Raw genomic sequence first — 26,056 nt, forward strand, 5'->3', positions numbered from 1 at the left:
TCACAGTAGAGGAACTCCTCACCGTAGAGTATCACCTCACAGTAAGGGACCACCAGAGAGTAGGTGAACACCTCACAGCAGGGGACCAACTCATAGTAGAGGACCACCTCACAGAAGAAGACCACCTCACTGCAGAGGACTACCTCACAGTAGAGGACCACCTCACAGAAGAGGACCACCTCACAGTAGAGGACCACGTCACAGAAGAGGACCACCTTACAGAAGAGGACCACCTCACAGAAGAGGAGTACCTCACAGTAGAGGACCACCTCACAGTACAGGAACTCCTCACAGTAGAGGACCACCTCACAGTGGGGGACCACCTCACAGCGGGGACCACCTCACAGTAGAGGACCACCTCACAGTAGGGGACCACCTCACTGCAGAGGACAACCTCACAGCGGGGGACCACCTCACAGTGGGGGACCACCTCACAGAAGAGGAACACCTCACAGTAGAGGACTACCTCACAGTAGAGGACCACCTCACTGCAGAGGATCACCTTATAGCAGAGGACCACCTCACCAAGTCACAGTACAGGAACACCTCACATTAGCCAACTATCTCACTGCAGAAGAACACCTTACAGCAGAGGACCATTCACAGCAGTGGAACACCTTAGAATAGTGGATCACCTCACATTAGAGCACCACTTCATGGCAGAGGAATAACTCATGGTAGAGGAACATCTCTGAGCAGTGGAACACATCACAGTAGAGGAACACCTCACAGTAGAGGACCACCTTACAGTTATCAGCCCAGGTTCAACTCCTGCAAACACCCCACCCACCCTAATTTCCTTATTAAATTCCCTAACTTTTTCTAGAGGATGTGCTTCCCCTTCCCATTTGGGTAAGCTGTCAAGCTTTTCCTTATCAATACATTTCCCAGCCAATCCTTCTGTCATTGTCAGTAGGAACACAACTCTGTGTGGAACACTGTGAGTAGTAGAAACTGAGGAGTCTCCTCAGAGTCCACTGCTTAAGTATAGCTGGGCTTTATCCTTTTTCCATTGATGTTACATAGCCTTGGAGAGGGTGACATGATGACCCACTTAGGGATTCAGATTGCAGTTATTCTCAGCCCATGACCACATATGAATCTCTGCAGTTATTGCCCTCCACTGCAAAAAGAAGTATTTCTCAGCAAAGCTAATAGCATCAGTAATCTGTGGGCATAAGCAAAAATATTTAGAAAGCGATTTGATAGGAATATCACGGTGAGTTAGAAAAAAAACTGCAGTGGTTTTTCCATTAGGGCCTATGACCTCCCCAGCCATGGGTTTTTGTCCAGGTTTATAGCTCTGCTGAGTGGGTCTTAAATCTTACCAGAAAGTGTTTTGTTATCCCCATAACAGACTTGCCACTGTTGCACCAGTGAGCTGGGTTTCTTCACCAATGCCACAGAAAAGCATTTCATGACAAATTAGCATAAAATAAAATTTATTGATTATGAGAAAGGACAGGAGCATGTAAGGAGAGTGGGCTGTGGGTGTTAGGAAAGGAGCCTACCCATGCATTTCTGCAGCAGTGCTAGAAGTGACTTTTGGGCATTCACAGCTACATTATTTAAAGGTGGTCATCCATGACTGAGGTTAAGGGAGAGACAAAATGTGATGATTTACTCTTTTTTTTTTTTTTTTTGCTTTTTAAAATTTTCACAATTTTTATTAACATTTTCCATAGTTATAAAAAATATCCCATGGAAATACCTCCCCCTACTCATTTTCTTATCAAAAGAAATGTCTTTATATAAATGAAGTTATAGGGTCCTGACCAAGCTTACATAAGACAAAGAAGTGCAATTAAGGCAAAAAGGATTAAGATTAAATTTTGAGGGGAGTACTTGGTGTACCCCATACTTAGATGCAGTCAGTGAACAGCATGGAAATCCCAGGTAAAGCTGAAGTTAGGCAAGTCAAAAGATGAGAAATAATCATTATTGAGTTGCTCTGTATTTTTCTAGAATTTGAGGACAAAATGGATCTCACTATGTTTAGCTGCATGCAAATATTTCTTGGAAATGACTAATTTAATTTTTATTGTAAAAGAATCTATAAAACTTAAGTTCCATTTTTTTAGAATAACATGGCAGGGACATTTATAAAGGCAAATTTACTTGGAATTATGTAAAAATGTTGAAATTATTTTTCTCTTTGTAGACAGGTTTTGAGTTCTTTTCTATTTATATGCAAATGTCAGGTTCCTGAGCTTATTATTTTCTTCACAATGACCAAATCATATTTTTTTCCCAAAGTTTAGATGAGTTAAATCCTGGTTTGATAGAAAGGCCATTCTGATATCAACTTTAGAATATTCTCTTCTGCATCCAAATGTACTATTTCACTCTGCATGCATTCCTCATCTTCATTTTTAAGTAGATATATAAATCAGTCTGTTTTGCACAGGAATATGATGATTTACTGATTTTTAAAGCTTGGATTGAGTTTTAAAGGAAGTTCCATCCTGTTAAACATGCAGAAATGTCCACTTTGTCTTTAAATATCTGCCACAGTTTATCTGTGGAATAACTTGAGAGTCTTTCCTTCGTTCTTCTTAGCTCTCCTGGCAATCCATTTATCTGTACCTTCTTTTTACCTGTGTTCCAACTCCTTCCTGGGAGAGCAGCTTATAATTAAGATGCTGCTAATTGTATTTTTAATCAGTGGCTGCTTAATGAGGAATTACAAAAACAAATTTGGTCCCTGCAGGAAGGTGAGTGACCAGAAAATAATTATTATTTAGAGATGGTGTTTTCATGTTAACTTTCTTCCCACAGATAAGGACTTCTGCGGTTATGGTCTTAAGAACAAGCAGGACAGCAAATAGCTGGTGACTTTTGACTGCTGGTGCTCATGTGCTTTCAAACTTAGAAGCCAGGATAGTCAGAAAGGGTTCTGGGAATTGTGTTTAGGGTTCAAATTTAACCTAGTTGGTAAATTGAACCTAGACACTCTTCAGAACCCTGGGGAGAGTGTAAGCAAGTCAGGTATCTAAGAGAGGTGACTTTGAGAGACAATTTTTTCCTGGCTTTTCAATTACATTTAATACTGTCATTGCTCTTGAGTCATCCTACAAGGTGAAAAATGAGAAACAAATCCATTTGAAATGAGTGGACATCAAGGCATAGTACCCAGTGATTCTTCTGTGAACATTAAGTTTGCATGATCCAGGGCTTCTCTAATGTACTGGCTCCTCTTGGTGCTGCTATACTTCAAACTGCTGGCTAAGATATGACAAAGTTGATTTTTAGGGTAAAAGCCTACTGGAAGCCATGTGAAAATCAAGATGGCTAAGCTCCAGCCCAGTTTCTGGGAATTCATGCTGCTAGGCTGTGAAGGATACTTGTGGAAGTTGTAACTCCATCCAGAAGCAGAGATAGTCTGAGCCTCACTGTTGCTCTGTTTCATAGGGACCCTCTCCAGCCCTAAGAAATGCAGTCTACTTGTATGGGCTGCCAGGAGAGAAGAGGCAGCAAGCTGGTGTTTATCACACACCCTCAGATTTGGAAACAGCTGTGGAAATCAGAGGAGTCCACTGTCTCCTAGAGGTAAAAACAGGGAAAATCTTTCTAATGGGCTTTTCTACCCCAGGTGTGTCTGATCTGGTCATAGGACAGGACGGAGGTTCCTGGAAATGCTGGTAGCCCTAGTTCTGACATTTAAAATTCATCACAGACCTGAAGCTTTTATTTTGCCAGAAATGATATGGACCAGGTTGTTTGTCTTTCTGTTTAGAAGTAAATGGTTATTTTAGTACCTGGTTTTTATTGTTTATTTATGTACTGATTTTCATTTCACAAGTATACAGAATTGAACATATGTGACCAACCAAACCTTCCTGGTATTGCTGACCTCCTCATGACTATTTATTTAGTCTATCTTTGTGGAGATGTTATGCCTCCTCACCCACCACCTAAGATCCTGTCTCCCTCTCCCTAGTATGGGTGTCCACATTTTGTGCTCTTCCTCCCAGTATGATCTCCTTCCTTATCCCACATTTATTTAACCCATTTGTGTTCTCAAACAACACAGGCCATGGTGGGGAGAGAGCCCTTTAATTTATAGAAGCAGCGTCATACTATTTTCTTCTACTTCTTTAAACCATGTTTCTAAATTTCTAGACTTGATTTATTCCTTTCTCATTACTGATTAATGTAGATTCACAATCCATTTCTTTTGCAGCCTCCTGGGTCCAGGTGTGTTTCAGAATTTAAAAATTGTTTGGAGCTTACACTGGGACCACATCTATCTACTATACCTTATTTAACATATTCCATTGAGGTCTGGGGGTGGACTTCACAAACACATTAATTTTGGGAGCAGTGGGACATATGGGAGTTTACATTCTGTAGCATAAATAACCATAACAAAATAGCTTTGTGCCAACTCAGGTTAGGGTTTTCTGCCAAATGCATTTTGGCATTTGACAAATAAGACAAAACCAACAAAAAGTCCTTTTAATCCACAAGGATGTCCAGAGTTCAGAAGGAGAGGGCGGGAGCAAAGACCTGAAGTAGACTGCTTGTTTATTGTGTTACTTTGCAGCTCTCTGGGGACAGACACTTACTGTCCAGTGCTTTCTGATAAGTAATGCTAGTGACATTCTTACACTCAACATCCTGCTTTGCAAAGGAAGAGTTCCTCAGAAGGTCTCTCATAGAATATGCTCAAATAGACACCTCACTCCAGAGTATCATGCTTCAAACAGAACAGTAACATTGGGTCTTGATTTTGGTTTGCAACTGCGTAAAGTCACTTTCCATGATGAAGGAAGCATTCTGTTATCTGCATTTGCTAAGGTAGCACCTATTAACTTCCTGCAAAGACTAAATGCAGTGCTGGTTGAGAGACTGAGCAGGTTTAATTCACCTTTTTTTTTTCTGTTTGTTTTTTTTTCTCAATTTTTATTAACATTTTCCATGATTATAAAAAATATCCTCCCACACCCCCCCACTTTCCCCTTTGAAATTCCATTCTCCATCATATCCCCTCTCCATCTCAATCATTCTACTTACATATATACAATACCAACCTATTAAGTACCTTTCTCCCTTCCTTTCTCTTCCCTGTATGTCTCCTTTTTCTCAAGGCTAGGGAGGCGGGGAGAGTTTTAAAATATGTATTTGCCATTTGTGCTTCATTTGAGAATTGTTTGCTCAGTATATTATTTTATTTTTTATTTGGAATTGTTTTTAATTTTTTTTGTTTTGTGTTTGCAGTTCTCCATATATTCTACATATTTCCCTTTTTCCAAAGTACAGTTGGCAGATATTTTAATCCCATTTCATATGCCACTGTTTTTTCTCTCTAGTTATTTGATTCCTTGACTTTTTAGATATATTTTGGTTTGAAGTAACCCATATGTCAATTTTGGGCCAATTTCCTGTGCCATTCAAATTATGTGAATTTAAATAGCCCCATGGGGTCTGAATACTTGGAATGGGAGTGTAATGTAAAACTAAGTAAGTATCGACACCAAATTACAATCAGTGTGAAAATAAGTTTTCATTTCTTTTCTAGTCCTGCAAGGAAGTATGAATTGTTTTCTTAATAATTATGTGGCTATGGAGCTGACCCTTAAGTGACTTTGAAGCAACCGTTGACACCTTAATGAATACAGAGATTTAAAACATGGCTGTCATTGAGTTGCTTATACTTTAAAGTTAATGAACTTACTATTCTTCTCTTAAGATCTATATTTCATGCTTTAAAAAAATAATATCAACAAAAAACTTTTCAGGTTGTAAGCCCAAGCACAGTAACACACAGTCATCTTTTGGTATCAGTGTGGAATTGGCCCTGGGCAGCCCAGAAAATCCCAAAATCCAGACTTCCAAATCCCTGATATAACACAATATGACGTGTGTGTGTGTGTGTGTGTGTGTGTGTGTGTGTGTGTGCATGAATGCCACATTGTTCACATGGAGGCGAGAGAATAGCCTCAGATGTGTGTTGCAGCACCTTGCTTGAGGCAAGATCTCTTGTTGTTCTCTGCTGTTTTCACCAGCAAGCTTCTGAGAGATTCTCTTATGTCTGCTTCCATTTTTCCTTAGGCATACTGGGATTACAGACACCTCCTATAACACTGGGCTTTTACATGGGTTCTGAGGGTCCAAACTCAGGTCCTCATGCTTGCATGGCATGGACTTTGTCCACTGAGGCAACTCTCTGGCCCCACAACACAGTATTTTATAGACCCTACACTCATCCTGCAGTTCATCTTTAATGATCCTTAGATGAGTTGTGGTAACTAATCCAACGTAAATTTTCTGTGGATAGTGGTTAGATTTTATTGATTAGGAACTGATGATAAGAAAAATTAAATCTAAATAAATCAGCACACATATTTTTCTAAGTATTTTCAGCCCATAGTGGACAGATCTATGGGCCAAAATGGCCAACTGTGTTTTTATTTTAACAGGAGCCACTGCAATCATAGAGTTTCAACGCCATATTATGGCATTAGGAATTTTTTTAATGAACCCTCAGATCATAGTGGACAGATAACTACAATGACTGGGAGGAAGCCAGGTTTAACTTAGAGAGAACATCACCAAGCTATGCCCAAAGGTTGAAAACTGGCCACAGTGAGAAAGGGTGAGGAGGTTTCTGATGGGAGGAACAGTAATATGCAGTGAGAAAGGGTGAGGGGGTTGTGATGGAAGGAACAGTACTAGTGAGAAAGAGTGAAAGGGTTCCAATGGTAGAAACATTACCAGTGAGAAAAATGTGAGGGAGTTCTGATGGAAGCAACATTACCATGCAGTGAGAAAGGGCAAGGGGATGCTGATGGAAGGAACAGAATCCCACAAGGTCTTTGAAGTTTTTACACTTTCTGGAATCAGAAAGTATGGGGTTACATAGAGTGCTGAGAATTGTGGGACTGAAAAGAAGAGGCAGAGGTGACCCCAACAGCAACATTAGAAGTGAGTGCCCAATCACTGCATTCCATATATGGAGGTCTGAAGTTCAGAAAGGAGCTGGTATAGCCAGGAAGAATTATGGTTCCTTTCATATGCAAACCAGAGAGCTGGTCAAGCATGATTTTGGGATATGATGTGTTTCTAAAAGAGAAAGCATTTGAGTTGGCTGTTTGGGTAAAGGACATGGTCATTGCCTGTGTCATTCAGCAGCCAATCTATTGAGGGATCAATAGAAAATACAGAAGGAGCACTGGGCTAGAATCCCATCACTTGGGAGGCTGAGACAGTAGAGTCGTGGGTTAGAAGCAAGTCTGACTTAGGTAGTGAGTCTCAGGAAAACAAAGACATCTGAAATGATGCTCAGCCTGAGTGCTGAACTGGGAGTTGATCCTGCCTTTGACACTTCTGGTTCTCGGTAGTGGAGAGGCACTGAGAATGCAACCCAGCATCTACCTCTGACTTCTGCAGGCACATGTGTGTCCACGCACATGCACCCACACACTCATGAACACACATGTACAAGCTACATACACACAAACAGTTCTTTTGCTCTTTTATTTACATTGTTTTAAAAGTGTCAACCAATACAAATGTAAGTCGCTAACAGGTCCAGTTGGAAGGAGCAACATGACTCCAGGAACTGAAGTGATTTTTAGCACATTACTAAAAAGCTCTGCACAGTTTCTCTAAGATTTCACTCTTTAAAAATACAAATGGTCGATATAAGCCAAAGAAATCACTCATGTCTGATTGATTGTGTGTCTTTGAAGGTGACAAAGTACAAAGAGGCTGACAGAAAAAATAGAAATAAAGCAGCCAGGAGCTATTGATTAAACTGAGCTATTCTGCACCAGGCCAGCCAGCTAAGCTAAGCAGGCATTGTAGTGGGGCAAGCACCGGGACTCAGCTGCCATCACAAGCATGCTCTGCTCTTCTCTTACAGCTCTCTACTCTCACAAGTCACCTAAGCACAGATCAGACAAAAGTGTTTGACAAACATGAGCATGAAGTCCTCCAAGTATGTTTGCCCAGGAGGTATGACTAGTAGGTATCATCAATGAATCTCCAAAGTGGAGAATCCAACATATTTTCCATAGTTGGCAAAGCATCTTTATGAAGGAAAGTGGAAACGAAATACACTGGATTTCATGACACTTTGATATTTCCCATGTAAATTTTATCTTCCCAATCTCATATCCAAGGAAATGAAAACTCATAGCACTTATACTTCTTGCTCAAGGTCAGGCAGTAAGAAATGAAAGTGGGTGGAAAAGTGGTTTCTTCTTGTGCAAATGTCCCCACAGACTGGGTGGGGGTCACTTCCTACATACTCTGTTGAGAGGGTTCCTGAGGAGCCCTTAGTCCTTAAAGAAAAGTAATCAATGATTGATTAGTAATATCTGCTGTTGTGGAAACAAGGAACAGTATTTGCTATGGAAAATTTAGAGCCCAAATGAGTCAAATTTGCCCATGGTGACCCAGACACATTAAATAAATCACTTCCTGTATTGAGAGTGAATGCCTGCTGTTGTTGACAATGCCATACATTCACTTCTCCCTGGAAACAGAACTTCAGGTATCCTTCTGGAAGAGGAAGGGAGTAAGGCCAAGAGAGTCAAGCGCTTTATTCCAATGCCATGGTGGGGGCTTACTCCAGGGATGGGCTTATTACAGCAAGAGGTAAACAGATCCAACTCTGGGGTCTTTGGAGAGAGAACTGCCCTCTTCTCCTCACAAACATACAAACACAGTGTTGGCTGGTACCTTGTCACTGTGTACAAACCATAACAAAGCTAATGCTGGGGAAATATCAAGTGAGGGACAAGACCAAGTTATCTTGCTGTCACTGCTGGATCTTGCTTTGCCAGGTGCCAACTATTGCACAGGGGTGTGTGTTTGTGTGTGTGTGTGTGTGTGTTTGCATACATGTGTGGAGGTTGGAGGACAAGCTCCAGTGTCTGTCTACACCTCTCACCTTGTTTGAGGCAGGGTCTTTTTGTTGTTCACCACTGCATATACCAGGCTTAATGGGCCAGCAAGCTTCAGGGATTCTCTTGCTTCTGGCCTTCATCATCACCAGTGGAGGCCTGGAACAACCATGCTTGCTACCATATAAAGGGGCCAGCTTGATGTGGGATCCAATCCAACCTCAAGTTGTCACACAGTGCAGCAAGTATTTATATACTGAGTCATGTACCTTGCCCCACAAAAAGGGTTCTACAAGCCAATAAGCCTATTTCCCTAACCCACTTTAGATTAGGTTACCAAATCATTTGTAAATAAATTGAACAATAGGTGACAGCAGGGCCAGTCTTCTTAAACTGGGTATGTAGACTGTTTTCCATAGATGAAGAAGTTCACATCTAGCCATATACATGTTTTCATCTTATTAAATACAAGAAGTTTCTACATGAAAGTGAGTTTGCTGATGATGACAAATGTTGGCAAGAATGCTGTTCCCATTCTCATAGCTGGTGTCCAAGGCCACATCCCACCAGAGTCTTTCTAGTTTCAGTCTCAAGTGTAGCAGGGCAGGGTGGAGCAGGTCCAGGTGGATATCAGTGTGGTTTTCATCTCTCAAGTGATGCTCTGTGATTTGTTGCTTTCTGCCTCAGGCGTAGCCCATGCACATTAGAACACACTCTGTTCTCCTGTAAGGACCAACCTGAAGATGACCACCCCTCCAGATGCAGCCCTCCACCAATGAGGACATTGTGAAAGTACCTAATGCTTGTTATCCTGACAGGACCTAGAGTCACCTGTGAGGGATTATATAGAGTAGGTTAGGCTCTGGGCAGCCTATGAAGCATTATTTGATTAGGTTAACTAAGGAGGAAAAATCCACCTTAACTGTGGGTGGCACCATTCTATGGGCTGAGATTCTGGACTAGGTAAGAAGGGGAGAGGTGGCTGAGCAGTGGCATTCATCACTCTGTGCTTCCTCACTGTGGCTAGATTAGACCAGCTCTACTTCTTGATCCTGCCCCCATGCCTTGCCAATCATGAGAGACTATAATCTGACACTGTTATCTGGATCAAACCCTTCCTCTTTTAAACTGTTTGCCAGGTATTTTGGCCCTCATAGCAATGAGAAGGTAACTATCACAAACATAAATCAGTTAAACAAAGACACTCCTGGTATCCCAAAAGTAGGTCATCCTGGGGCATCTTATGAGCCTCTGAGCCCCATTGGAAGGTGGGCCTTTATCCCTTGTGTACAATAACTTTGTCTACTTATACTTCACTTTCCTGACTTGGACCTGGACCACCTTCCAAACTAAAAGATCTCCATCTGAGTTTATCACAGGTTTACACTTTCCTTAGTCAAGACTTGCACTGCTTTTTGAACACCAGGAAACAGAGGGATGGTTGGACAGATACAACACAGTTCATAGCAGACTTTACCAGACTGCCTGAGGCATTTATGCATGAGGCTTCATCACAAATACATGAGGCTGTGGTAGACATTTCATACTCAAACCACTATACAAAGCCTTTTGTGGAGAGCCACAGCTGCCCCTGTGTTCTGTGTTGTATTTCCTCTTATGAGTCAGGGTCCACATGAGCTGAAGGCTTACAGGAAAGCAGACTGGCTTTTTGCTTAATTATCTTATGTTCCTCATTAACAGAGCAGTGACACACACACTCTTTCTCTCTGAAACCATGACAAACTCCACAGAAACCTGGAACTTGAGTCCCTTGGGGGTGGAGACTTTTGGTTTATTAGAGATTATAACATTGTTTCAGGTGTGCTGGCTAAATTTGGCTTAAAATTTTAATTTGGCAATTAAGAGGTTTAAAAATATAAGAATGAATGCCATTAGACAGAAAGTACATTCTGAAATTAAAGCCTGTGCCCACCTTCCTATTGCCTTGAGATGGTTATGGTCTCTTCTGGATCCAGAAAGCAATTCAGTTTCTAACAACTGGCCTTAGGACCTTGTTTTGGCCTGCTTCCATCTGTCTGCCCTCATGGATCTGAGAGTTTATCCACAAAGTTGTAGCTTTCATCTGGGCATCCAAGAACATACTTGACTTTTTTACACAAGTGATGAAAGTCCCTCTTTCCTTCCCTGTGTTGTTACTGCGACTGGTCAGGCATGGTGATGTTACAGAAGTACCAGGCTGGTCTTGCTCTCCTACAAAAAGCAAATCAACTATGAAATATTCACAAGGGAAAGTATTGTGGTCTCATATCCAAGTTATTGGACTTGCAAAGTCAATATAGTACTTTATATATATTTTCCTTGAGTCTACAAGCTAATTGCATGATACCTTGGTATAATTTATTTAGTCATTTCTCTTTAGTTCATCTGACTCCCCCTTTTTAAAATGCCTTAGCTGTCTGTGTCCCACCACCAGCAGCTGCAAGTATAATTATCTCAGCAGCTCCACTGAGATTCAAGTATGCCCCTGATAGAAGCATAAAGCTCCTGGTGGTAGCATCACTCTTCACAGAAGTAGGAGGTAGAAGGAAAGAATTTGAAGCAGCCCAGACCCCACCAAATGCAATGTGGGCCCAAATGCACATGGCACATCCACACAACAAAATACCATTTAGCCATCTAAAGGAAGGAAGCAGTGGCTTATGTTGCAACATGTGTGAATCTTGAGAATGTGATGCTGAGTGAGAGGAGCCAGGCCCAGATAGGTACCCATTGTCTAATTTCAGTTGTATTAAATGTCTGAAACAGGCACATTTATATAGAGAGAAAATAGACTCATTGGAATATTGAGTACATTTTCACTTGTGACTGTTTTTCAATGTGTAAAGATGTGTGTGTGGTCAGAGGACAACTGAGCATTATTAAGAATTTTTTAAAACTTTTGTTTATTTTTATTTATTTATTTGAGAGCAACAGACAGAGAAAGATGCTGATAGAGAAAGAATGGGCATGCCAGGGCCTCCAGGCATGCATCTAGATTACATGAGTCCTGGGGAATTGAGCCTCGAACGGGGGTCCTTAGGCTTCACAGGCAAGCTCTTAACCGCTAAACCATCTCTCCAGCCCGTAATCCACCTATTTTTTGAGACAGCATCTCTCACTGGCTCACCAACTAGGTAAGACTGGCCAGTGAGCCCAGGGTTCCACCTATATTAATATTCTGGGTCAGGAGAGATGACTCAGTGGTTAAGGCACTTGCCTGTAAAGCCTGACAATCTAGGTTCAATTCCCTCGATGTCATAAACAGCCAGATGCACAAAGTGGTACATATATCTAGAGTTCAATGGCAGCAGCTGGAAGCCTCGTATACCCATTCTCTCCCTCTCTCTCTTATTTCTTTCTTTCTGGTTGCAAATAAATCAATAAAAATGGTTTAAAATATTTTGAATGGGGCTAATTCCACAAGCATTATCCCTGACCCTACACTTAGGTGTGTGACTTGAGTGAGCCCTTGGAGGAGTCCCTTTCAAAGGATCTAGTGAACAGACATCTTGCTGTATTGACCCCAGCAACTTCTTTGATGTGCTGAGGCCAGGGCAGGGACAGATGGGCAGAGGCAGATGGCTTGGAAGGGGTAGAGAAACATCCCCTGTCCCTCTACAAACACCTTTCACTTGTGTAATGGAGACAGATGTCTACAGAACAAAACCAGTCTTCATGGAGAAGTGTCCATGTGGTCTGAATTTGAAATAAATGTCTTTCTCAATTTACACAAGCAATAAATTGTACTCATAACTTTGCAACATTCTTTTGCTAAATTTTCTTGAAAATCTCTTTGACCACTATTGCAGTTAGGTTTGCATTGCTGTCAGAAATCACCTGACCAAAACCAGCTTATGACTTCTACTTTTTTGGACAATGGAACACTCAGGAGCTGTAGATTGTTGCTAGAAAATTTTCAGTGCCAGGTATGGGAAACCTTCCAGTGAGTTGTTGGCCAGGCAGGTCCCTGCTGCCCCCAAAACATTATAAGCCATTGCCAAGGCCCTTGGTTTCCCACCAGGAATAGATGGTAAGACCCTAGTGTGGAAGACTCCACATACCTGGTCTGCAAAGCTACTGAGAAATCCTACCAGAACTGAGCTGATAACCTCCTCCATGTAGACCAGCTGACAGAAGGCTGGAAGAAGCCATTCTGCATGCAGTTCAGTTGGGAGAAAGAGAAATCACCAGTGAAGATACTCAACAGTGGACACTGCAAGCCTTATATTTGGCCAGCCAGGCCAAATGAGCCAATGGGTGCAATAATGGCACATCTATCATGGTGGAGAACGACTGCCCTCTAATTGGACAGAAGGCCCACTCCATGGGAGGGAATGTATCCCTGATACTGAAAATTTAAAACAGGGGTAGTCATGAGCCCTAGGGGTGTAGCATCTGCTGCTTTCTGGCTAAATGCTTATATACTATGCTTATCAAACTGCCCAATAAGCACTTTTCTTAATGGTCATACCCTTATATTAATGCTACTGTCACTTTTGGTACAGAACCTTCTCTTTTCAGATGGCAGTGACCTGGGGATGACTCATAAGGTATCATGGTGCTGGAACGAAGTGACTGGAATGCTCAGTACTGCAATATCTCTATCACACCTTCCAAGGCTCAGGGTCTAATGTGGAAGGGGTGACAGAAAGAATGTAAGAGCCAAAGGAGGGGTAGGACTCCTTACAATGTGCTCCATCCAGACACAAAATGGCCTGGATATCCATGACCCCACAGTGCCTGACACTACCTACACAAGACCATCATAAGAGGAGGAAAAGATCATTATCTCAAAATAAAAGAGAGACTGATTGAGAGGGGGAGGGTATTTGATGGATAACAGAGTTTCAAAGGGGAAAGTTGGTGTGGGGGAGGGAGGGTATTACCATGGGATATTTTTTATAATCATGGAAGTTGTTAATAAAAATTTGGGAAAAAAGCAGCTTTTGGGGAAAAAGTATTTATTTTAGCTTACAGACACAGGTAAAGTTCCATGATGGCAGGGGAAAACGATGGCATGAACAGAGGGTGGACATCACCCCCCCTGGCCAACACAAGCTGGACAATAGCAACAGAAGAGTGTACCAAACACTGGCAAGGGGACACTGGCTATAATATAATACCCATAGGCCCACCCCAAGTAGTATACTGCCTCCAAGAGGTATTAATCCCCAAATCTCCATCAGCTGGGAGCATAGAATTCAGAACACCTAAGTTTGTGGGGGACACCTGAATCCAACCACCACAACCATAGAGCAAGTTGATGTCACAGTTTGTTACTTTATGCCATTGTTTGTGCTCCACACTTTCATTCTCACTCCCTCTTCTTTTAGACTCTCCTATTTCTTTTCACCATTACAGAGAGGTAGCTCATCAGACAGAGTCCTGTTGCCAAATGTGTTCCTGTGTTCAGGGTCCATGGGAAGTGATATATGTGATGCACCCTTGTGGTTCTAGGTTTCAGTTCTCACAGAAAGTGGTGCCCATCCCTTCTGGGAAAAATAATTTAATTATCACTTGGAAATGCTTCATAGGCCTTTGATCACCATTGTGAGCAAAACCCATAAAGACATGTGGCATGAACATTCGGGAGGATGACTAGTTATTAATGGCAAAGGTCTCACAGTCTCATGGTGGTCATGCCTTTGAAAAGACCTAGAGTGACTGGCATGTGGTCACCATATGTTCAAATGTCCCATTGGCCTCAAACTTAATACAATCACTTGGCAAGGGTGAGGAGGGTGAATTTTTTTTCAAGGGTCTCTGGACCCAGGAGTGGGGGGAGCTTTTGTAATTACAAATGTGTCAAGCATTTTCAAGAGGATCATGCATGTCATAGAGAGCAGATGCTAAGCTAAGTCCTTAAGAAACAGAGGAGAGGTGGCTGTCTCGTGGTTGTAGTACTTCTTTTATGCCCTAACAGAATAGCTGATGGTGGGTCAATTGTACAGCACAGGGATTTAATCTTGGTTTGGGGGTCTGCTATGTTGCACACATCTGGGGAGTCTTTTTGCTTCATCATAAACAGCAGAGTTGTCATGGGGAAAAAGGGCCCACATGCACAGAAAAGTAGCCCAAACCCATCTTTTTATGAGGGACCCACTTCTGCACTAATGAACCCACTCCTGAGATGGCTCCCTTAACACACTCATGATAGCAAAGGCCTCCTGCTTCTCAAAAGTGTCCCAGAAATACTACATTTCAAGGAGTGTTTTGTAGGGACGTTCAAACCAACAGTCACCATAAGGCATAAAATGGAAGGTCACTTGTGGATTAGGAAATGGCATAACCAGGGAACCTTTAGTGCACCCATAAGACTGAGACTAGTTTTAGACACTGCTTCCCTAGAATGGTTGATGCTCTGCTAGGAGGTCTTCCGATTTTACCCTTATGGCATTGCTCATGAGTAGAGATGGTAGAGGGATGCTTCTGTGTGCCATCTTGGTCCACTTTTCTGGTTTGGATATATTTGAATGAGCAGATGAGGCCACAGCTATTTTGCTCAGATGGGAGGAAAGTGTTTCATACACCAAAGATTTAATTTCTTCCCTCTGATCTTGAACTCTGAAGGCAACCCTAGGTGGATAATATAGCACAAACTATTTTTTCTCAGAAATTTAAACTCTTCTCCACTTTGAAGGGGTGGAAGTGTGCAGAACAAGGAAGTAGGAAGTTGTCATAGTGTTCTAGGAGCTTGAAGGTCTATAGGAGGAGGTTGGTGAGTTATGCCTTTACCAGAGCCTGGGAGCTGGTAAAGTAAGTGTTTCACCACTGAGCCTTCTGGCATTAGTATCTGCAAGTCAAACATATGAACATGACATTAGGATGTGGGTTAAATCCACAAGGGACAGTCCCCAAGCTTGGGGCCATTTTCTTCATGGGTGAGGGTGGGAGCTGGCATGATGGCACTTATTTTTACATGTGTGTGTGTGTGCTGTATGCATGCATGGTTTTGTGTTCATATTTGTGTGTGCACACATGTATGCACATACCTGGGTGTGTGCATGCAACTAAGGGCCAGAGGTCAATGTCATGTGTGTTTTCTTCAGTCCTCTCCACCTTATTTTTTGAAACAGGGTGTCTCATTGAACTTGCAGTGCATTGATTTAGCTAGACCATCAGGTATATACCTCCCTAGTGCTGGGATACAGGAAACTAACACACTCAGCATTTACATGGTAAAGTTTTTGTTTGTTTGTTTGTTTGTTTGTTTGTTTTCAAGGTAGGGCCTCACTCTAGAACTCACTCTGTAGTACCAGGCTGTCCTTGAACTCACAGTGATTCTCCCACTTCTGTTTTCCAAGTGCTAGAATTAAAAGCTTGCACTGCCATGCCTGGCACCATGGTGCGCTTTAGGTCAAAGATCCTCATACTTGTCAGGCAAGCACTTCACCCATTGAGCCATCTCCTCAGCCCAGGATAGCATTTTTAACAGGTGCCCTGTGTGACTCATGGGGTTGAATAGATTTAGACCTCTTTTATCTGAAAGTAGTGTATGATGTGGGCCCACTAGTATAAAACTCAAATCTACAGTTCCCATCTGTAGAAATATGTACAGAATTAAAACAAAATTTCTACCACACATTAAAGTTACAAGTTCTAGAAAGACTTTTTTTTTCTTTTTTTTTAAAACTTTTTTTTTGTTCATTTTATTTATTTATTTATTTGAGAGTGACAGACAGAGAGAAAGACAGATAGAGGGAGAGAGAGAGAATGGGTGCGCCAGGGCTTCCAGCCTCTGCAAACGAACTCCAGACGGTGCGCCCCCTTGTGCATCTGGCTAACGTGGGTCCTGGGGAACCGAGCCTCGAACCGGGGTCCTTAGGCTTCACAGGCAAGCGCTTAACCGCTAAGCCATCTCTCCAGCCCTAGAAAGACTTTTTATTCAAGCCACTGAAGTTGGAGAAAGAGACCAGAATTCTGTTTAAGCTATATCCCTCTGAAACAGAGATGAGAAAATTTATAAAACAAGGAATTGGAGATCATGGGTGACCAGTTTGGCTTAGCCCAGAGGAAAAGCAAACTTTCTCAGGCTTTCTTGAAATGTGTAAGTGTGTAAGAGGCATGGGGGATATGAGAATGGAGGACAGAGTGATTTCTTAAGAATCCATCCTGGCTGAGGCTTCCATGTCCTTAGGAAAGACAGTCTGTGGTGGGAAAGCTGAAAAGAAACTTTAACAAAAAGATTTACATCTCAAAGATCAGAAGAAGTACTTACAATATCACTATAGCCATTTATCTAACTCAAATGCTTAAATAAAGGGGAAGTGAAGGCCCTTTGGGTTTATTGTATCTGTGTTCCAGAAGATCCAAGTCAGGGACTCCAGGGAGGGAGCATCTAACTTCCTCACACCCTGGCAACAGGAACCTTCCTCTTCTCACAGCTATGATGTCATAGTGAAGAAAAGAACACTCTGGAATTACCCTGTTTAGGGCCAAAGGGACCCTGTTTATGGGATGGGGTGGTTCAAGGGCAATCTATCCCAGGGACTTTGGCAGGGAGCTACTGAGTTTTCCAGGATGATGAAAATTCAAGTGTCTGGATGGCTTCTGGGTACTGCCACTTGCCCGCCAGCTCCCTGTCTCCTTGAGGGTATGCATGCATGGTTTTGTGTTCATATTTGTGTGTGCACACATGTGTGCACATACCTGGGTGTGTGCATGCAACTAGGGGCCAGAGGTCAATGTCACGTGTGTTTTCTTCAGTCCTCTCCACCTTATACCTTCTTGAGGGTATACCAGTAGATAATCCTCACAATTCTTTCCTTCTCTTGCCCATGTGAGCAGAGATCCTTGGCTATGAGCAATGACATTTAGTAAAGGCATTTTAATTATTGAAGCCAAACCTCACCTGATGGGCTCTAAGTAACATAATGGAAAAGTTTGAGTGCTCCATAGAATGCCTATCTTTTAAGGTACTTGCTTTCTCATGAAGCCAGGAAGAATTTAATTGCTTAGGTTTTCTCTGTGTTAAATAGTGATGGGAGATGAGCTTTCTATGGCCATATAAGATAAAGTTGAGACAGATTGGCTCTTCCGTTTACATCAGCTGCTGTTACTAAGGACAGAAATCTATACACAACAGGTTATTACCATTCCATAGCTTAGCTCTGGAAGCTAAGAATCTACTCACAGGAGCTCTGCAGGGCTCATTAACCTGTGGTCTGAAAAAGTGTAACACTATATTCAGTTTAGTATGACTTAGGAATTGACAATGTTATGTGCCTTCTAAACAGATTACATTAAATCTAAGGAAGATATAATTGATGGCATTTGAAAATGATATGAACCTGAACTTCTTGTGTCCATCAATAAAATTTTATTGGAACAAAGGCCTGTTTCTTTGTCTGCATGCTGTCTATAGCTATGTTTGCTTTGTAATAAAATGAGGCTTGTATTGGTTGTCATATGACTGTTCATAGAATTAAGGAAACAGCTTCTGGTTTGGAGAGATTGCTCAGTGGTCAAAGCACCTTCTCCACAAGCTTACTGAGTGTGATCCCCAGCACTCATGTAAAGCCAGAAGCTCAAACTAATTGATTCGAACTGGTTAAGGTCAGCCTCTTGCCAATATTGACTAAGTTCTTTAAAGGAAGCAATGATATTTAGTCCACATATGTGTTTCCATAATATAATATAGTATGTGCAGCATGATAGGTCATTAAAGATGGTTGATAAATAAAAGGGGAAGGGGAACACATCAGATTTTTAGGAAGGAGTCATTAAAGTCCTGGCCATGCTGAATTTCAAAATGCCAGAATATACGTTTGGTTTAATGTTGTGACTCCAACCAAGGAAAACAAGGCTATAAAATAGAGACACTGTCTCCTAGCTCATGTTTAAGGGGTCAGGAATAAGAGGATTAGGGAAGACGAAGGAACACTTAGAATAACGCAACTCTCACATGGTCTTCCTCAGCTTGATGAAATTGCTTACAGCTCTCCAAACTGACACAGTGCCTTTTCTGACTCCTCTGAAGCCAATAATAACATTAGTGACATAGTAACATAGAAATAGTGTACATGGGGTTTCAGTTTCAAAAGTAGCTGATGGTAGGAAAGGATTCATTTCAGCTTAGAGTCTCAGGGGAAGTTTCATCATGGTGAGAAAAGCATGACATATCTGAGCAGGAAGCCTGAATCACATCTCCACATAAGTCGGAAGCAAGTAGCCTAAGTGAGTTAGCTCAGGCAAGGGGAAGCTGGGCTCTAATTCTCCAAAGCCTGCCCCCAGAAACAGACCTTCTCCAGCAAGGATCCAAACCCCAAAGGCCCAATAACTTTCCCAGGTTGCCGCCAACTGGGGATCAAGTCCTCCATGAGCTTAAGGAGGATATATTCCATTCAACCAACCATGGATGCCATCTACTATGTGCCTGATTTTGTTAAAGAAGGTTCCGTTTGTTAAGCCATTTATTCTTCACAATTACTTTGTGCCACAGAAAATACTGTGACCATTCCTACTTTATAGATGGGCATATGAGGTACCACATACACAAATTTACACACACACACACACACACACACACACACACACACACACACACACCATATAGAAATAATATAGAGCCCCTTTACACACACTATAGAGGAAAACTTCTAACAGGAAGGGCAGAGTGAGAACTAAAAAAACACAAAAGTAAAGCAGGGACAGTGATTGGAGAAGAGATGAGTTAGAAACAAGGGCTACTCACAGGAGCCATCCTCAATATTTTTGGAAGGGAAGTGTAGGGAATTGGGAGCACAGGCATGGCCCACAGCAAGCTCTTCTTCAGATGACAAGCATATGTGCAGAGCTGGTTAGAGAGCAGGCAAGCTGAGCATGTGCACAGTGAGCAAGCAGCTGCCAGAGTCTGGAAGCAAGCTCATACCCATGTAATCACAACCCAGTATGTGGGTGAAGAAAAAATATTTCTGGGTGACAACTGACTGATTAAAGAGTAGAGGAGGGGAGGTTATGCATCCATAACATTTCATATCCCCAGGATATAAAATTACATGAATATTTGTATAAAGGAAGTTTTACAGGCTGGAGAGCAATTAAGGTGCTTGCCTACAAAGCCTAAGGACCCAGGTTTGACTCACCAGAACCTACATAAGCCAGATGCACAAAGTAGCACATGTTTCTGGAGTTCATTTGCAGTGGCTGGAGTCCCTGTCTCTCTGTCTCTCTCTCTCTCTCCCCATCTCCCTCTCACAAACACACACAAATAAGAAAGAAAGAAAGAAAGAAAGAAAGAAAGAAAGAAAGAAAGAAAGAAAGAAAGAAAGAAAGAACCTTTACCAAGCTTAATCACATTTCTACTGCTTCACAAAAAAAGATTCAAAATCAGAGAGAAGGATTTTATGAAGAGATTTGTTTGGTTTTGCCCATCCAACATCTATACTATCTTCTGTTATAGAAATACTTCAAATTTTCCCCCCAAAGCCCTGCACATTCATTAATGAATACTTAAACACTTTAAAGAGGAGGCACCATCAATTCAAAAGCTCTGCATTCCTCCATTGTAGCTGGGCCAATAAGTCTGCTGATAGGGATGAAGAGCACAAGATGCAGTGGGAGGAGGCATAGAGCTGACCCTCTGAGCAGACAGCTTAGGGACCCCTCCAGATGTTTGAATATACTCAAGGGATGCTGATCTCCCCAAAGTGTCCTTTCTATCCATCCACATGTTCTTCCAAGAAGTGTAAGTTAGAAGTACTCACTTTTTATTACTGTCTGAAGTAAGAGCATCATTCATAAGTGTCTACCTTGATTCCAGTCCTTTCTCTGCATTCTGAACCTTACTGAGTACCTACTGCATGCAAAAATGCTCAGTGGTCTCTGTAGATTCTGGGGTGCTGAGATCAGTCTAGCTGGGGCCTGTGTTCAAGAAGAACCAGTCAACGAAGGGCATCAAGACAGATGCTCCAACAATCTCCACAGCAAGTAGCATATGATGGTGTATTAGTTACTGTTCTTATCATTGTGACCAAATACCTGTCAAGGGAAAAGGCTTACACCTTAAAATATAGTCCCTAGTCATGAGAATGCATAGTAGCAGGAATGCAAGGAGGCTGGTCACACTGCATGTATAGCCAGGAAGTATAAAGCAGACAGAAAATGGGGTGAACTATTTACCCTCAAGGCCTATCACCAGGGACCCACTTCTTCCAGCAAGGCTCCATATCCTAAAGGTTCCATCACCTTACAAAACAGTGTTTCCAGCTGGGGATCAAGTTCCATACACACAAGCCAGTGGAGGTCATTTATGTACAAAATACAACAATGGATTCTGGGAAAATGGAGAATAGATTTTCTGTATGTGTGTGTGTGAGTGAGTGAGTGTGTGTGTGTGTGTGTGTGTAGGAAGGGTGGGCTGACTTAGCTCAGTAACACATTCTTAGATACATTAGGGCATTTGAGTGAGTCCTTCATGATGCTGGACTGTCATAATGGGTCAAGAAAGGGCCTAAGCAAGGGAAGATGGTGAGATCAGAGCTTGGGCAGGAAGGTGAAGGCACATGTGGGGTTCAGGTCAGCATTCAAGGTGCCTGGAGCAGGTCTGCAACACAAGTCTAACTCCAGCTTCTCTGGGTCTGTGGTCAGACCTGCAAGGGCATGCTCAAATGGTGTCTGTGAGCATCTGTGATGGTGTAGAAGTTTTCCATCAATCTCAGAACACATAACTAACAGGACAACCAGAAATGACTGAAAAACCCCATTGCCTTATCTAATGGTAACAGTAAACACATTTCATTGTTACTTATTTCTGCACACTTGACTAATTTTACCTAATCAAGCTATGAGTGTGACATTATTCACTCACTCAACTAGCAGGTGTTTGGTAATTACTGTGGTGGAGTTCTCATGACACAGGGGTCAGAAGTAATCCTTCAACCATGTATTTTCTGCATTCCAGGCAGGAGGGACATGTCACAGGATGCACTGACAAAGCTGCCCTTCTTTGCCTTTATACAGCTCCTGTTCTAGTCCAGTACTTGTTGACATTTAATGTGCATTAGAATCTCATGGGGGAACTCAGTGCATACAGTCCACCCTACTCTAGATTGTTAGCCTGAGGCGGGGACTGGGCCTGCATTTGTTGCTTAAGTTGTCTATATTCTAATGTTCAACCAGAGTTTAGAATCACTACTTTAATTACAAATTTCTCAGTATCTTCTCATCACAACAGTTAAGCAATGAAACCTGCATCCACAGACACTTGGAGCTCTTTGTAGTTGTGGGAATCCCAGAAGTCTTGGCTGGGAAATTTGGGATGTAAAACATGACTCACTGGACTCCCGTGCCTCCCACTGAGACAAATAACCCTGTTCTCCACTGGTCTAGAACATCCAGGCATGTGTAATACTCTCCTTTTCCTCCTCACCTTGATTTTCTCCTCTGTAACATCAACATCCAGGGTCCAGGGTTTTCTTGTGCTAATGCTTCCTACCCACAGCAAGATGTAATGATCTTTATCCCTGCCTTGCACTCAGAAGATTGCTAGCTCCGCCATACAGATGGGTTCTCAGTACTAGGTAGAAAACCAGTGCAAGTGTATCTAAAGCTTGGTTGACATTTACTGTGAATCCTAATCAAAGGCCTATGAGGGGGACATTTATTTATCATGTCTACTCTTCAGACAAGGAAACTGAAGTATTTAGAAGTGAGGGTCTTTCCACTTAAGTTGTAAGTGCTGGAGATGAGATTACTACTGGCAAGCCCGCTTCAGAATCTGCTCTTGCGTCCCCATGTCACACAAATGTCACTCACTTTATCTCCAGAGCAAGCTCCCTGCTCATTTCTACAAATGAGAGAGTCACTGTGTCAGCCAGGGTCTAGCTGCTAGGTTTCTCTCCATATGTTAGGAGTTAGGGACCTGTGGTGGTTTGAAGTAATGATTCCCATAGTGCCAGGTGTTTGGATACATACTGTCTGGGAAGGTTGCAGAACCTTTAGGAGGCAGAGCCTTGCTGGAGGAAATGTGTCAATGGGGGCCCATTTCCTGTGTTCTAATTCCTCCCTGGTGATATGACCATGTATCATCAGTTTCTTGCTCCTGCCATAATTTTTCCACCCTGATGGACACTTCTCCTTGAAATTTTAAGCTTGATATAAACCTTTCCCTTCTTAGGTAGCTTTTGGTTAGGTATTTTGTCCCAGTGATAAGAACATAATGGATACAGAACTCTGAACAGCTGACTTGAAAATAAAGGATCACCCTGAATGGTCCAGGTGGCCTCTGTGCATGGGGGGTGATGGAGGCCAGGGCCAGAAGCATGCTTGGGAAGAAGGATGAGAAGGGCTTGACTTGCTCTGGCTAGATTTGAGGATGAGGAAGAGACTCTGAGCAGGCAGTGCTGACAGCCTCCAGAAGTTGACAATCACCTCAGCTGATGTTAGGGAAGAACTGGAGACTAATTCAACAATGGAAAGAGCTATATTCCCCCAAACCCAAAAGAGTGAGGAAACATCCTTGCATGAATCCTCAGGTGGGAATTTTACCCTGCAAACATGCTTTTTGCTCACTAAGACCCAGGTCAGACTTCTGCCTCATGGAGCAATGAGACAAAACGTCCATGATCTCCAATGTCTTTCCATTCAAATTATTTGTTATAGAGCAGCGTTGCCTCTAGCACTGAGGTGACTAAGTACCCTGGAGTTGGGAAACTTACCCATGATGCCCCACATAATGTAGCTGGGGCAGGTCTCGATGCAGGTCTAACTCCAGCTTCTCTGCATCTGTCTCCAGATCTGCAAGGACAAGCTGATGACTCACCTGTTCTGGTGTTGTCTGCGAGAATCTCCTTGGCTTTGTGTAAAAGCTTTCCATCAATGACAGCACAATGTACAAAAAAGAGTTTTCATGATTGATAATTAACTGATGGGACAATGACAAATGACTTAACCAACCCATTGTCTCCATCTAATTTTAACAGAAAACACATTTCATTTTTGTTTATTTCTTCATATTAGCCTAATTTCACCTGATCAAGCTTAGTGTGGCATTGTTTGCTCACTCAGCTAGAAAGTGTCTTTTTTTTTAAATTTATTTATTTACTTATTTATTTGAGAACGACAGACACAGAGAGAAAGACGGATAGAGGGAAAGAGAATGGGCGCGCCAGGGCTTCCAGCCTCTGCAAACGAACTCCAGACGCGTGCACCCCCTTGTGCATCTGGCTAACGTGGGACCTGGGGAACCGAGCCTCAAGCCGGGGTCCTTAGGCTTCACAGGCAAGCACTTAACCACTAAGCCATCTCTCCAGCCCTAGAAAGTGTTTTTTAATCACCTCCATGAAATCCTCAGCATGATGCAAGGATCAGGAGTGGCTCATGACCTCAGAAGTCCCTGATTTCTAAGTGTTAATCAGAGGTGCAAGGTCATCATCCTTCTTATTCCTGGAACTTGGCAGAGGGAACCTGCGGGCCTGTAGCCATACTTGCAGGTGCTGGAAGAATTGAGCCTAAGGCAGTGTGGTTAAGACAAAGGAGCACAGAAACCAAATAATAGTGGCACTCCAGTCCTAGCTCTGCTGAGCCCTAGCTCCCTCTCCAACATGTGGTTTCATGAGGTTTTAAGTTCTCTCCTTGGGCTGAACCTATTCCATTGGAGTTTCTTTTACTTGCCAACAAAGACTTTGTGGCATATCCACCCAGCTTGATAAGACAGCCCTTGATCTGGACTGCACAGGATGAGAAGAGAGGAAACTATCATCACAAGCAGGAGAAAGAACATGCTCAAAGTGCAAGAAGCAAGCCCTGACGTCACAGGTAGGCAGAGACCACATCAGTGGATGCACAGCTCAGACAGGAGGGACAACAGGTCACCAGCAGAGGCATGGGCTTCTGTAAGGATGTTGATTGCAGTACTGCAGTCTCACCATCTACTGGTTGGGGAGAAATTGTGCAGCACCATCCCCTCCAGACAGACCACACATTTTTCAGGGCTGGCAGGCTGTGTCTCCAGCTGGGAGTGGGGAGTGGCTAAGAAAGCTGCTCATAGAAAGGCTCTTTCAACTGTGGCCTCACTGCTGGAGGTAGTATGTAAATAATCTGAATGTGACATTTGAGTCTTAAGCACATCCTGCTCAGTAGATAGCAGGAAATTAAAATGTGCAAGAGTGATAATGATTATTTTAATGATTCACAAATAATATAAACATTACCTTTGATTTCTACAGCTATTTCATATGAAGAGCTGTTAGATATAGGCAGATAGGATGTAGTTACAATGAAAAAGAGACAGAGATTTGGCACACACCCACCAAGCTTTGTCTAGACTCTAAACTTCCAGGAATCTTACTCTGACCATATAGCCAACCCCCAAGGAATAGCATATTAGGTGTCTCTGTCACAAATGCTGATGTTCAGTGAGATTAGTCTCATAACATATTATATTTGGTGGTGCCTCCTAATTTTCTTTCTTGGCAAAACAAAGGCTGAAGAATTAGTAGGAGAATATTACTGTGAATAAAAAGAGTTTACCACATTTCCGCCTGTTGGCAAAAGAAAACCATTACCAACATAAAAGCCCATCTAATGATGGCCCATGATCCTAAGTCAGGCACAGACATCTCACAGGAGGATCACAGACAGTGATCATGGACATGACCTACATAGCTTTCATGGCAAAAGACCCTTAATATCCCAAGGGACCTAGCAAAGTATACCTAGCAAAATGGCATGTAGGGGGCTGGAATCCACCCATTTTGCTGACCCAGAAGTGGCTACTCCTGCCCTCTGTCTCTGTAGGCAGGTTACCCAGGGCCTCCAGGAGGAAGGGAAAATCTGAGAAGTAAAAGAGAATATGGTTCCATGCCAGGGGAGAAGTGGTAGCCCCTCAATCCCTCACATAGGAGTTCTCGATGACACCAAAATGGAGATCCTGAAACTGAAGACTACACACAGAGAAACAGCCAAGAGTTCATGAGAAGCAGGAAAGGAGAAAGACAGAGCCCAAGTTTCTGTTAGCTCCTTTACTAGGAGAAGTTGGGTGGGAAGAAGGGAGATTAAGAAAGCCATGTGCAGTTTCCAGTTTCCAGCTGATGGGAATTTGAGAATTAACACCCCCTGGAGGCAGTTATTGTTGAGGGTGGGCTTATAGGTATTACAGCAAGTGTCCCCTTGCCAGTGCCACTGTCCTGTTGCTATTGCTCACCTTATGATGGCCAGGGGTTGATGTCTACCCTCTACTCATGCCATCATTTTCCCCGCCATCA

Source organism: Jaculus jaculus, chromosome 13 (assembly GCF_020740685.1).
Source record: "Jaculus jaculus isolate mJacJac1 chromosome 13, mJacJac1.mat.Y.cur, whole genome shotgun sequence".
In the NCBI taxonomy this organism is placed as follows: domain Eukaryota; kingdom Metazoa; phylum Chordata; class Mammalia; order Rodentia; family Dipodidae; genus Jaculus; species Jaculus jaculus.